This window comes from Typopeltis vanoorti, chromosome 19 (genome assembly GCF_054136105.1).
Source record: "Typopeltis vanoorti isolate ZY-2024b chromosome 19, IOZ_Tvanoo_1.0, whole genome shotgun sequence".
NCBI classification, from domain to species: domain Eukaryota; kingdom Metazoa; phylum Arthropoda; class Arachnida; order Uropygi; family Thelyphonidae; genus Typopeltis; species Typopeltis vanoorti.
The window spans coordinates 17,507,280-17,522,266 of record NC_143567.1 but is presented as its reverse complement, the minus strand read 5'-3'; the positions used below and the strand labels follow the sequence as shown (position 1 = coordinate 17,522,266).

Sequence of the window (14,987 nt, the reverse complement as noted above, 5' to 3'; positions counted from 1 at the left end):
AACACGTGAGGAATATTCTATCAAGAAAGGATATTTGTGCAACTACAAGGCAGGTGATTATGTCATGCTTAGGAAGAAGCTTAAATCTGTACCATGCAATAAAAAATGCAGGGTAAGGATATTAGTATTGCAGTTAAGGGTCATTTAGAGGAAGCAGTATTAAATTGTATACCTCGGGTAAGGAGGGTAAATCACGAGCTGCAGAAGAAGAAGAAAAAGCTGTGGAGGGAATATAAAGTGAAAGGTGACTAGCAAACTTACGAACAGTACAAGGCTCAGGCAAGAAAGTGATCAGCCTGGAAAGGAAGGAAAAATCAGATTATGAGAAAAATCTAGCCAAGCAGACCAAAGGAAATCCCAAAGAGTTCTTTCGTTATGTGGCAAGTAACAGGAAAAATGACCATGGAAGATTAAACTTAATGAGTGATGATGGTCACGAGGAGATAGAAGCGGGTAAAATGTTTGAGTTACTGAATGACCACTTTGCAAGGGTATATCATCCTAGTCAGGTTATTGCTTTAACCTATGTGACACTAATGTGGGAACAGAGGTGGATGAACTGGAGGTTCTTAGGCTATTGTAGAATCTCAATATAAATACAGCTGTGGAATTGGATGGGATATTAGCTAGGGTTTTGCGACAGTGTGGAAGGGAACCGGCAATGCCTTTGCCTAGGCTTATTAATTTAAGTCTCAGCTCTGGTAGAGTTCCAATGGAGTAGAAAGAGGGCAAAATAATTCCTTTGCATAAGAGAGGTTCTAAGACTGCAGTAGAAAATTATAGACACCAATCAGTATCTCAAGTGTGGTGGTAAAAGTACTAGAAAAGTTGGTAAAAAAGGGAATTCAAGAATGTGTAGATAAAAATATGATACTGCATGGGGCCAACAAGGCTTTGTGAAGAGTCAGTCATGCCCTAGTAATTTGCTAAAGCATGACTGACCGATGAATTTGCTGGATTTTGCAAAGGCATTTGATAGAATACCACATGGAACTCTTACGCAAAGTAGAAGAAATGGGAATGGATATGACACTGGTTAAGTGGATAAGAGGGTGGCTGATGGACAGATATCAAAAAGTAGTATATGGAGAGGCAGAATTGAGGTGAACACAGTTGACTAGTGGTGTTCCTCAAGGTTCAGTGCTGGGACCATTGCCGTTTAATTTGTACATAAATGATATACTCGTAAGAAATAACCCGAAAGGAAATATTCAGTTGTTTGCTGATGATGCGAAATTAGGTAGAGAAATAGTTAAGCAAGGTGATTTGGAGAGTTTGCAGGACGATTTCAATGGACTGTCAGTATGGGCAAAAGTTAATGCGTGTCAATTTAATGTCAAGAAATGTAAAGTTATGCATTTTGGAATAAAGAGATTACAGGCCATGTAATACAGTGATGGCACTGTACTCCAGGAAATAGATTAAGCTACAAATTTAGGGGTGGTGATAGACAGAGAGTTAAAGTTTAGAGGACATTTTGCTAAGGTAGCCCATAAGATTACTTGGCTATTGAAGAACACATTAACAAGTAGAGATAAAGAAGTTGTTATTCCTCTTTATAAGGTTTAGATACGCCCGCATCTGGATTACTGTGCTCAAGTCTGGTACCTTGGGGGATGAGTAAGCGGCGGAGAGGATTCAGAGGCGAGTGACCAACATGGTGAGTAGTCTGTGGAATGCTCCCTGTGATGATAGATTGAAGGTGCGTGGATTGCAGAAGTTGGTTGATAGGAGAAAAAGGGGGAATATGATAGAAACATTTAAGTTTCTTAAAGAGTTTTATACGAAAGATGCATGGAAAATGTTTTAGCACTTGGCTAGAGGGACCAGAACAAGGGGGTCATCGCTGGAAGTTGAATAAAGGTGTGGTTAGTGCTGGTGTGAGGACTATATTTTTTGCTTGGAGAGTGGTGAATGAGTGGAATGGATTGCCAGTGTTCATGTCTTGACATGCGATAGCATTCCATGCAAAGTAACTAACAAAATTATCCATCCGGAACAAAAACTCAGTTTGAGAGTTTATAGGTCATAGTTTCACGTTTTTCGATTAATGTCAACTTTCAGCAATGCATTTTCGCTTACTATATCGAATTTTCATCGTAACGTTTGTTTTGTCCGGAAAAAAAATGATAAATACTGAATACATCGAGAATTCAATTAATGATTTATTTATCCTATGAGGAGGTCGATTCGGATGGATGTCTTTCGTTAGAACATGAATTTTAACGGCAGCATCACGATCCTGCCTACTGGAGTACCGAATTGACCATGTTTCTTCTCTTGAGAAGAAACATGGTCAATCATTCAAGAGTCAGTTTTGAGTGCTTTGTCTGTTAATGGGTTCAAGGAGAGGTATGATAGATTGTGTGGATAGATTGGGCCTCCCACGATGAGTCTTCGGACTCCATGGAGGTGTCCATATAATAATAATAATAATAATAATAATAATGATAATAATAATAATAATAATAATAATGATAATAATAATAATAATGATAATGATAATAATAATAATAATTTTTGTCAATCCCACCCACGAAGCGTGTAAACCTATTAGTACCATGGTAATCAGATTATACAGAATCCCTTCTCAAGAGAAGAAACATGGTCAATTCGGTACTCCAGTAGGCAAGATCTTCTCTTGAGAAGGGATTCTGTATAATCTGATTACCATGGTACTAATAGGTTTACAAGCTTCGTGGGTGGGATTGACAAAAATTATTATTATTATAATACGGGCACCTCCATGGAGTCCGAAGACTCATCTTGGGAGGCCCAATCTATCCACACAATCTATCATACCTCTCCTTGAACCCATTAACAGACAAAGCACTCAAGAGTCAGTTTTGAGTGCTTTGTCTGTTAATGGGTTCAAGGAGAGGTATGATAGATTGGGCCTCCCGCGATGAGTCTTCGGACTCCATGGAGGTGCCCGTATTATAATAATAATAATTTTTGTCAATCCCACCCACGAAGCTTGTAAACCTATTAGTACCATGGTAATCAGATTATACAGAATCCCTTCTCAAGAGAAGAAACATGGTCAATTTGGTACTCCAGTAGGCAAGATCGTGATGCTGCCGTTGAAATTCGTGTTCTAACGAAAGACATCCATCCGAATCGACCTCCTCATAGGATAAATAAAGCATTAATTGAATTCTGGATGCATTCAGTATTTATCTTTTTTTTTTTTTTTCGGACAAAAACGTTACGATGAAAATTCGTAAATGCAATGCTGAAAGTTGACATTAATCGAAAAACGTGAAACTATGACCTATAAACTCTCAAACTGAGTTTTTGTTCCTGATGGATAATTTTGTTAGTTACTTTGCATTGAATGCTATTGCATGTCAAGACATGACCGCGTATGTTTCTGTGGTAGTAGGAGCTTCTCCATAACGCTAATTGATAGTTATTGATAAGTTTTTATCAATAACTATCGATAGTCATTGATAAAACCAAATATCATTGAGATTTTAGCATGGAGATTTTACTTATTCTACGGCACATTTAAATGTGGGTAACTGTTAATGAGGCTGCACTTTGTAAATTTCGCACAAGTTTAACCACTGAAAGTGGGTCGCGAAACATAGTAAGTGACCCATGAACTTCAGCGCCGGGTACGAGATCTCCACCTGCTTACTGGAGGCTTGAAGTGGTTTGAAAGAGTTCCATGTTTGATCTCTAGAGCAGAGTTTCCGGATTATATTAAAGTAAATAAAAATAAAAAAATTCTCTTAACTTACTTATGATACTAGTGTACTATATAGATTTTCAATCTTTCTCGTGAATGTAGTTTACATTAAAAAAAAAACGATGACATTGACAGTAACCAGTAAGACGCTACTTGTGTGGAAGGGCAGAAGCACTCATGCAATAAAAAAAAACTTTTGTTCATTTTTCCCAAAAAATTGAAAAAAAAAATTCTTAAGTAAAGTTTGTGGTGTAAGTTGAAATTGAACGTTTGGAAATAATGGTAAGCATTTTGACTTGTTAACGCGTACTTATCATATTTTACGACATGAGTTATACCTGTTGATGCCATGGAAACGTTATATCACATCCATATTGACAAATTTTATGATATACAGAGACAACACATATCTAGCAACTGGACATCGTATTTTGCGAATTAGGTCACTTTATCGGAGTGTGGTGTAATATTTCACATGAGACACGTGGAGAACGACTAGTTCATGTTTAGTTTGGAAGGAATAAATGTTGTGCAACGTAAAAATTTTCGCAATTTCTTTCCTCGTTTACATAATTGCATCTCTTCGGTTGAAGGTTAAACAAATCGCCTGCGTTATATAAACTACACAGTAAATATCTTAACAGGAAAAAAAATCGAAACTTATCTGAAGTTCGAAGAAATGTTCATCCAATAGCCAGTGACAGCTATCTTCACTTGTCAGTTGTTCAGAACACTTGATTGATTAAAACAAGATAAAATTTCTTATTTCTGCAAAGTCAAAGCTTCGTTATAACTGAAAAATATAAAGTTAACAAGAAAGTATTCCAAACTTTGATACATTCTCGTAAAGAAAAATCTTTATTCGGTCCTGAGGTTTCATGTATTTGAAGTCTATAGATGGAAACCGTGCCAGGTTAACTCATTAGTATGCAGATAGCATTATCTAATCTCTCTCTCTCTCTCTCTCCATTCGCTTCTATAAACGGTCAAGGAGATGTCCCAATATTATTCTTTTGCTATACATACATTTTCCTGTTGTTTTGTCTCTTTCATCCACTCCAAATATCAAGGTGATATTATATCAAGTATCAAGGAATTTATACCAAATATCAGGAGAATTAAATATGTATACAGTTGTGTGGGTGTGTGTTTCCTCCTGAGTTGCGTGGTGTTTAGTGACAGACGGACAAGATGAACATTACCATCAATATCTTTCTTGTATAGAACAACAGTACTCAGGCAATCTGGGATGCTTGCTGATTTTTAATAACTCTTGACAGAGATGCCTTTTTAAACAATAAAGTATATTTTCATATACATATGATATAGGTTTATGCGAAATGCAATTTACGTCAACACGTAATTTTGATTTCTGCAAAACTGAATGGGTGATATAGGGTAATTTAAAGTTCATTTTCGAATTCAGTATGTCGAAAATAATCAGGCATCTTATTAGATGAGTCTGAGACTTCTCTTAATTGCATTTTTTATTCCACTCTTTTGATGAAGTGTACTGTCAAGTATGCGGAACTAGTAGAGATATAAACTAATAAAATAACTGCTCATCACCATCTTCATATGTAATATATTAATATATACAGAACTTAATCAATTCAACATGCTTTACTTTCACTTCAAGCCAAAAAAAAAAAAAAAAACTTGTTGTTCAGTGCAATTGGTGGAAATTAGTTGTGGATCACTTCAGCATACGGTGATATTGTGATGAAATAGCTACGGCAAATGTGTGGTATTATTGCCAATTGCTGCACTTGAGAAAATAGATTTTGATTAGTATCCAACATACACGCTCATTCCAAGTCATATGAGTAATATTGCTATTTGGATAATGGCCATCATTTCATTGGTACTTACATACGAGAGTTGTATGATTTCGTCTTTTTGAAAGGTTAAGGAATCACAACCTGATGCATACCCTTCCGAATGCGTTTAATGGCCACAAGAAGATCCATCTGAAGTAGTAATATTATGAATGAAAAAAAAAAAAAAACCATCATTCCATATATTGTCTTAATGGTCAGGTATAATTATTAAAGAAACAAAATTATTTTTAATTATTATCACCATTTTGCCTATTATTTACGTGAATCGCATATACTAGTACTTAAAATAGATTTTTTTTTAAAAAAAATCTATTTTGAGTTAAGTTTAATATTTTCACTGTAGCCTATCTTCAGTGAAAAACCATTCTTTTCATCCTCTTTATCTCTGTGGTATCTTTTCTTCCCGTTTTTCTTTCTCCCCTCAGCCCCATCTGTTATCCTGCATTTTTTCTATATGATTTACCATTTTCTTTTCCATTATATGTATTGGCTGTGTATTTTTTGCAATTTACTGTGATTTGTGTGTTGTTAATTTTGTTTAATATTGTTTGTCTTCATTTTTTTTTTATCTTTTTATTCGTCTAATTTTTGTACGAATGTAGTCTGGAAAGTTCTGATAAACACCTAGAGAAAAAACACCTAGTGATAAACACCTAGAACTTTCCAGACCCTCCCTGTATGTTTCAGTTGTGAATGTTAGTTCTGGTCTGTTATATATTTTATAGATTCTATTTTCGATTCTTTATTTATGTTATTATATTCCTCTAGATATTCTGCTAGCTTTATTGCTTGTTATATTACTTCGTTTTGTGGGATTCTATATTTGGATTTTATATTTGTCTTACTAACTTGTTTACTTATTCCTTTGATTTCTAAGTTACATGATGTGGGTTCTCTAGAAACTGTCATAATTTTAGTTTTTTCTAGATCCAGGAAATCGTCTTGTTCTGTGAAGAGCAAGACGATTTCCTTTTAGATGTATTATTGAATAAATTTTTATAATATTTGTAAATCATGTAAATTTATTGCTAGTAAAACGATATCATGAACATATTCAATTATTCTTATTTTTTATTTATATTCCATACTTTTCCATTTTGTTTAATTTTTGTTGTCATTTCATCTATCGTGAAGTTATAATAACGTTGGATTTAATAAGTCGCGTTATCTATCTATATTGGTTATTTTAATTGCTTCCGTTCTATCTCTCTTTTTTTTTTTTAAATATTGTTAGCTCTTTCACCGTATGTTTCTTCTTTTTTTTTTAAAGTACTGCTAATTGTATTCTTATCCATTTCAACTTATTTTCTATTTTTCAGTTATTTAAAAGATTTTTTCAGTATCTTTTTCTATTATTTCAAAAATGAAATTATGGCATCCTCTTCATAAATCTTATCTTCGATTATATTATTCTTCATTCTTTATGTGTATGTGTTAGAATAATAAACATCTTTTTTGTTTATTCAACGTTTGTTGAATAAACGTAATTTTGGCCTAATTTTGAATAGCATTCTAATTGACGTCAATTTTGAATAGCAGTCCCCTCCTATCGGAAAATATGTGAAAACTAATTATCATCTATTTCACATCTTATTCATTTCACATCGTTGAACTGTTTTTTTCCGATTACAAGGGCATTTATTTATATGCGATTAATATTTCTTGGCTTCTAGCTTGGAAATGCGCGCCAGCACCTAGTAATAAATATGTCATTTTTAAATCTTTAATAAAATTGTAGTGAATTCCGTTATAGTACTAAATAATTCAATATTAAACTATAGAAAACGAGTTTTTCTTTTATTGTCGATATTGAATTTTATTGGCTCATATTTTCAATACAACTGAAATAAGATGAATTAAATGAAAATAGATTAAAATAAATCTTATTTTAGAAGTAGTTGTGCTATGCTTTAGTCATAAAGGTAAGATTTATCGTTACTATTAAATGCAACTAGTATGTCAGCAATAAATACACGATTTCCATAAGATATTCGAAAATATGCAGGAATTGCTTTCTCTATTCTTTTATTGTATATCAAAGGTCAAAGGATGATCGGAGTAGGATATTTTGCATTCCTAGGAAATCATCTTGTTCTATGAAGAGTAAGACGATTTCCATTTTTTCTTTTTCTTTCAAATAGCTGCCAACATGAAAGCAAAATGCAACGGAGTTTCCCCTAACAACTTGACATGTGCCAGTTGAAAACGAAAGTTTATGTCTTCGTAGTATGAAGATTGAGGAAGCACTTCTGGGAAAAGCGAATTAGCAATCTCACAAGGAAAGTAGATGTTGCACTCATCACCAACTGTAAAGTTACATAGCTCATCACACACACACACACACACACACACACACACACACACACACACACACACACACACACACACACACACACACACACACACACACACACACACACACACACACACACACACACACACACACGCATGCTTGCACGCCACTTATATTCCCAAAATCGAAGTCATTTTTTTACTTGATCACGTGGTATAAGCTCAAGAACTGCTGAAATTTCGTTTCAATTTATATAATTAATAACATAATGCAAGTTTAGCATCAGCGTTGGCCCAGAGAATTTTATCCAAGTCCGTTACTTGATTCGTGTTTCGTTTCCAAACCGCATGTTCGCTGATCCGTCAGAGTTATATAGTATACAGGTTGTCTTATAACGAACCTGCAAAATTCCTGAGGGGAGAGAGGGGGATTTCTTATTGAGTAATTTTAAGCAAAATAATATATCAGCATGAATCCGATTTCTAATTAGTATGGCGATATCATTTATTAGTATATTATATTATTATAAGAAAGGAAGCAAAGGACTCATCGCCGAGGGATACTCTATACTGTCTACACACTACATAATCCACCGTCCAACATCTAGCCATCCACCACCACACTACACCATTTACTGCCCACTAACTATATTTTTGTTTGTTAATTACGTGTATTCTCTGGCCGATTTGCCTGTACGTGGATTTTAAAAAAAGTGATTTTCCAATAGAAAAATCTTGGCTATCTCCGTATGAGAGTGGCTAACACATCTTCAGTTAGAAAATTCCATATAAAGATTTCTTTCGTCATGACAAAAATGGAACTCAGGTCTTTTCCTATCGAAAGCACATCGTCCGTTGTTCTTTCACTTGCTCCATAGAGGAAGTCAAGAACCAGCGTAACAATTTTAGACTTGAAAGATGCAAAACGTTTTAATATAATCTTAAAACTTACCTTCGGATTGGAAAATCAGTTATTAAAAAAAAATGATCACCAATAATGTTCGTATAATTGATTTGCTCAAAATGTCTGCCTTCTACTTGGATGCACATTTCTGTGCATTCTGATGATCACTGCGTTGTTTTCCTTTTCTTGCTAGTTATTCATTTTCAATATGGTCTGCTTCATTCAAAATTCTCCGATGAAATACGTCCCTATCATTACCTTTATTACCTTTATTCTGCTCGAAGCACGTTGTTTTAAATTTGTAATATCACATGTCATTCCTGTCACATTCAAATTCTGTAATTCCTCAACATAAAAGATGGGAATGTTCGTGTACTCTTCATTTTAAAATTTATCGCGCACCTTTTCAGTAAAAGCACGCGGTTAGACGCGATTAATGCAGTAACATAGTGGAACTGTTTATTATTTTTTATTTTTAAATCTGACCGACACGCGAAAGGTCTAAAGACCTATAGTAGATCAGTATTGTGTGTGTGTGTGTGTGTGAGAGAGAGAGAGAGAGAGAGTAAGCAAAACTGTTGAAAAATGTTCATTTTTTTTTTTTTTTTGAATGGTTGCAAGTTATATTCTTTGGAGAAGGCAGAGTGTGGGTGGGGGTTATTGCTAAGAACAAGGTGTGTATGGAATGAATGATGGAACAGGGAAATGGGTTCGTCGTGTTTCGAGCGCTATAAAAGTGTGAAGTAGTGTCTTCACGGGACAGAGTTTTTTTGGTGGCTGCAGAAGGTATCACTGAGATGTGTTTGTGCCAGCTAACGTTGGAGGTGTTGGTCGGTCCAAGAAGGGAAATCTATTCGTGTTTATCTGGGTATTATCAAAGTTAGTGGAAGGGATGTGAGATCTTCCGTCGAGAGATCAGGCAGGACTGAGTTTTGTGGCATTCAAGGTTGTCCTTACCCAATTGAAGGGATCGGAGTTCAGGACACTGGTTATGCTGGATCTTAAGGGTTCTAACAATTGCGTGCTACAAGGTTTTTCAAATGAAAGAAAATATAGAGGGAAATATCATCTGCGAAACTATGGATAGGATTTAAAGTCTGTGAGAGCAGGTCGTTTATATACAGGACGAAAAGAGTCGTGAAATTGTAATTTCACCACTTAGTAAATTAATTGTAAGTACTGGTTACACACTAATACTTATAATTTATTCATAGGATCCTCATTATGGAAAACCGTACTTTCTCTTGGAACTCTTGCTAAAAAAGACTTGCACAGTCAGGCTGCATTGCATTTGCTGTCAGCTGAATCCTGAAATCTCTCCATCCTGTTAGAAAATCAGACCTCTTTGTGTCTGTGTGCGTGTGTTCTTCATACTTTTCAAATAGACCCTGACCAGTTGTTTGTAACTATTTAGCTTTAAAATTTTCAGCATAGAAACTTATCATTAACTCGCTTAGAATCGAATCCAGATCGTTTAAATGAAAATGTGTCCTTGTTACTGACCGCGTTATAGGGACTGCTAATCAATTTCCGTCTCCTTGTCTTTCTGTAGGGAAAAAAAATGATTTGTTTGTTTGATGTCCAAGACGGATGCATCGCAACGCCACACAATATTTTTTTTTTCATGTTTTCTATAATGAAACAGTTGAACGACAGGTAGCTCAGTGGTGAATTGCTTGCCTCTACTTCCAAATGTATCGCTTTGCACCATAAATAGTTTTTGAATTTGAGTCTCTTGAAAGAACCTCCGTAGCTCAGTCAGTATAGACGAAGCCCTTTGGTCGGAAAGACTTGGGTTCGATTCCCACTTATCTGGTCTCTTTCGATTGAGTTAGCCGGTCTCGTACGGAAGTAGGAGTTTTTTTTCACCCGGAAACTCGGGTTTTTCGTTCCCCAGAACAGGCAAACCGGCCTGTTCTGGGGAACGTAATCCATGTGAATACACATGGATTACAGTCATGACTACGTCCCAGCCATATGCCGGTCCCGAGCCCGGATAAAGTTGGGGGTTGGGGAAAGCTATGGTGAATTATCCTGTTAAAAAAAAAAATAAAAAAAAAAACCTCACCAGGAATACCTTGTGGGCAAAAGCCTAAAAGTCCTAGGGTCGGAAATGACTAAAAGGAAAAGCGGTCAGTCTTTTGAATTGGGGGGAAAAAATCAAGAATACCAATAACAAAAATCATTTGATGCATTTATACTTTACCAAAAAGTTTCCTCTTCTGTCTGTTGTCTTTTCCCCCCTTTTTGAAGATTGGTTAAAAATATGGAAATACGTCAGCATGACGAAAACAAAGGCAGACGGACAGTTGTGGGCTTGCTTAACCAATTGGATGCCACACAGTTGTATATTTTACATAATGATTAATATTTCTCTTTCCCAGTGCATTAAACCGATTCCCACAAACAAATTTGCTGACACCAAGCTGGATAAACAGCTTCAGGACATAGTGGTTAATGAAAAATCCAAGGAGATTAAATTGTTTATTTCTTTTTCAGCCTGATTAAATATAAATCTTCCTGGCCTACATGCAAACCGTGATCCCCCAGACTCTGTCGTTGTGTGTATGATTTTAGCTGCATTGCAAATAATTGTATTACAGACTATTATTAAAGTGATATATTTCCTTGTTTGATCATACAACGAATTTCAACAGTACGAATATTTCTCTAAACAGACCCGGAAAAGGATATGATTTCTCTTCACAATTACTTTTGAATTGCGTTTAGTGGCCTTCCGTTGGAGACGTGATGATAACTACACATCTCCTCCACAGATAAACGTACCCTACAAATACTCGAGTGGATGAATGACAGAGGAGATAAGAGACCCATATGTTTGATAAAATTCTATTTCTGTTTATTATCTGCTTCTCCCCGTCTGTCTTCCTGTCGCGAGCCTCTCTCATTCTTTTCTCGTCCAGAACTGATAATCGTCTGCTCAAATTTAGTAGTATTACTCAATATTGTTTATGTAAACCGATAAACCGAGGATTACTGATTAAGACAAATGATCAAAAGTATAAAATTACATCCACTTAAGTTTCCTTTTTTAAACGTGGATTTGAAATTTAGACTGGATTTCGTAAAATGGCACACTTTAACTGTTGACAGAAACTTTCACTAAGCATGTAAAATAGGTGATCAGTCTGTTAACTTATGCTTCACCAAATCAGAGATTGCAGCAGCGGAGATATGTTTACTTAGAAATCGACGTCTGGTTCAGGTAAGTGAATTATCGTTATGTGATTACGGATGTTTCGAGAAACAGATGTTCATTTAGAATGCAATTAGATTAACAGCAATGGCGCATTATGGTATTAGTGAGCTCCAGGCGATAGATTAAGTAAATAGAGGTCCATATTTCTGAACATTCTGAATATTGCCACACTTCAGAATGTTATTTCAATAAAAGCAAAATAAACAGTGTTTTTACTTACGAAAATGAAATTAAACTTTGTTTAATTTATATAAATGGAATCTACAATTTATTTGTATGTTTTTTTTTAGTACTTTTTTTTGATAAAAGCAACTGAATATTGCCACTCTTCAGAAGATATATAGTTGCCATGATGTCATGTGCTATGACGTAGCCACGCACCCTCCTTTAGATCCACATCATACGAACACTTCTTTGTATGATAAACTTCGTACATCTACCCAGTCACCACTCCTCCCTCCCCCCCTTCTAATTAAGAATCATGTGTGTATCATCTTCCAAATCATGTTATATAGTAACACGTTTGCTGTCATTCAGTCTCTTTATTGAAAGTGATAACTCAAGGAATTCTGATTATGAAATTCATTGGCACGTGCGGTCCCTGAATGACTACTGTTGGACCCCACAACATACGTCGTTTAGTCTATGAGTGCTTTAATCGTCTGCCTTCTCGAAAACTTTTTCTCCCCTAAGCGCCCTCTCTCGTACGATAATATGTACGCCATATTAAATAATTTCAGCCTTTAAGTGTCTTTCATTTTAATTTAAGCAAACAAATTTTATTCAGATTAGGTAATCGAAATTCCCAAACAGCTATAATTTCTGACACGTTCACGTGGCCTTTTATATGGAAATACAAAGCCGATTACACACACTCAGCACGTAGAGACCGAAGTCTCATCAGGAATTCAAATCAAGTCAGTGGACTTTAAACTGCGTGAATTCAGAGTAAGCTCTTGCAATAATGTTTAATGGCTTTTCATATTAGACACTGCAATCAGAGATTGCGTGTTTAAGATAAGTGATTTATCGTTAAGTAATACTGATCTAGAAGATTATTTGATTAACTGCATGTGGAAAGGGCAAAGGAAAACTTATTAGGACATTCATTGAGACGTGTAAATGAAATTTCTACCGCTGACTCGCGTGTTTCAGTCCTTATTTTAGGTTTAGCTGAATGGCCACCCAGTTCGTGATTCTCTAAATAGTGAATGCAAGGGAACGAGGGCATCTCAATTCCAATAGCGTTTTTTTTTTTTCTTCTTTAATTAACAATGTTTAAGAATGAAACCTGAAAGGAAAATTTCAACTGTTATTAAAAGGAATTATATTCAAAACTTGAAAAAAATCGCTATCATAAATTACCTCTGGCGTATACGGAAAACCTTTCTGAAAACGAGATATTAATCGAACTTGCATAGCTTTATGGATCTTAATATTGATCTTGACTTGCTAAGAAGTAAGAGTGTACGTCAGAATTACTTCCGATTTTTTCTTTTTTTCTTTTTTTTAACTGAAACATTACCAGATTCGACGGTCATTCGAAATGGCATGTTCTCAGAATGTAACAAAAGCGATATTTGCATATTTACAAATATGACTTTTTTGTTGTTGTTATTTATGGTAATTCACCTACGGATGATTGGAAGTACTGTAGAAGGATGCCTGTGTAAATGGTGTTTGCTTCCATGTACTGATTGCAAGAAGAAAGATTATTATAGGTTTAATTTTAGTCGCTGACTGAAGGAAATGAACTTTTTTTCAGTCATTTCTCGACTTAGTCGATCTTTAACACAAGCAAGTCTTGTCACTGTAACTTGGTCTTTTGATTAGTTTTTTTTTCTCTCTCTCTGTCTTTTTTCGGATAAACATAGGTTCGGTACTGCCAATGTTATTTATGTTTTCTGTTATCTCTCTTTTCTTTTTTTTTCCCTCTTAGTTTTAGTCTTTTTAATTCTTAATTTTCAATTCCAGGTTTGTCCCAGCAGTTATTTGATTTCTTTCAGAAACTCTTGAAGACTGTATATATATATATACAGTTATAGACTGATCACTAATCTTAATATTTACCCTTAATGCAAAGCACATCTCCTGGAGGATATATATATATATATATATATATTCTAAACATTCATTTTTACTCGGTAGAAAATAGTATAAATTATTTTAAATGAGTGATACCGAGAGATAAAGAGATCACATGGTTTATTTAAAAACATATTTATTTGTGTCAGCTTTTATTTGGAACTCAAACTCGCATTACTGTTTTCAAAATGTACTAATGTTTTTTTTGGACTAGTACTGTTTATGCAATTTTTAAGTCTCTGTTATTTTTTGTATATTTCTTTGATTGTGATGATACCTGAAGAAGTTGATCCATTCAACGAAACTTGTAGTATCTTTTTAAATAAACCATGTCATCTCTTTATCTCTCGGTATCAGTCATTTAAAATAATTTATATATATATATATATATATATATATATATATATATATATATATATATATATATATATATATATATATATATATATATATATATATAGCTACTCTATAATATAAAATGAAAAGCCTTTTTTTTTTAACGTTTTTGTGTCACGTTTTTTGTCAAGTTATTTGAAACTCAGGGGCTACCCTGGGTGTCGAGTCTTCAAACTTCGAGTCATCAGAATTCAAGGAGAACAGGCCTACCAGTCCGGAATTCAGGGGGTGGTGCCTTATGCGCCCTGGGGGGGGGGAATTCCCCCTTTCGAGTCTTCAAAATTCGAGTCATCAGAATTCAAGGAGAACCGGCCTACCCGTCCGGAACTCGGGGGGGGGGGGGGGCGCCGTAGGTGTCAGGGGGGAGGAGCCCCTAGTATATATATATATATATATATATATATATATATTTATTTATTATTATTTTTATTTATTTATTTATTTTTTATTTTTTTCAATATGAGAGCCTCCACAGCCCAGTCGGTATCAACGATGCTCTTTGGCTGAATGGAAAGACCTTGGTTCTAGTCACCTAGAATGCGAAGAACCTTGATA

At 35.0% G+C, this 14,987-nt stretch overlaps 1 protein-coding gene across 2 annotated transcripts in view; it reads left to right on the top strand.

The window, feature by feature from the left end:
- LOC150095884 (long-chain-fatty-acid--CoA ligase 6-like) overlaps nt 1-14,987 on the top strand; it is a 267,968-nt gene that overhangs the window by 26,758 nt on the left and 226,223 nt on the right. The window contains exon 1 of one of the 2 annotated variants that reach the window (XM_090409678.1): nt 11,632-11,957. The exons of the other annotated variant lie outside the window; for it this stretch is intronic. The gene's annotated coding sequence lies outside the window, so the exon portion shown is untranslated. Of the gene's footprint in view, nt 1-11,631; nt 11,958-14,987 lie in introns of those variants that run through there. 2 annotated transcript variants of the gene reach the window in all.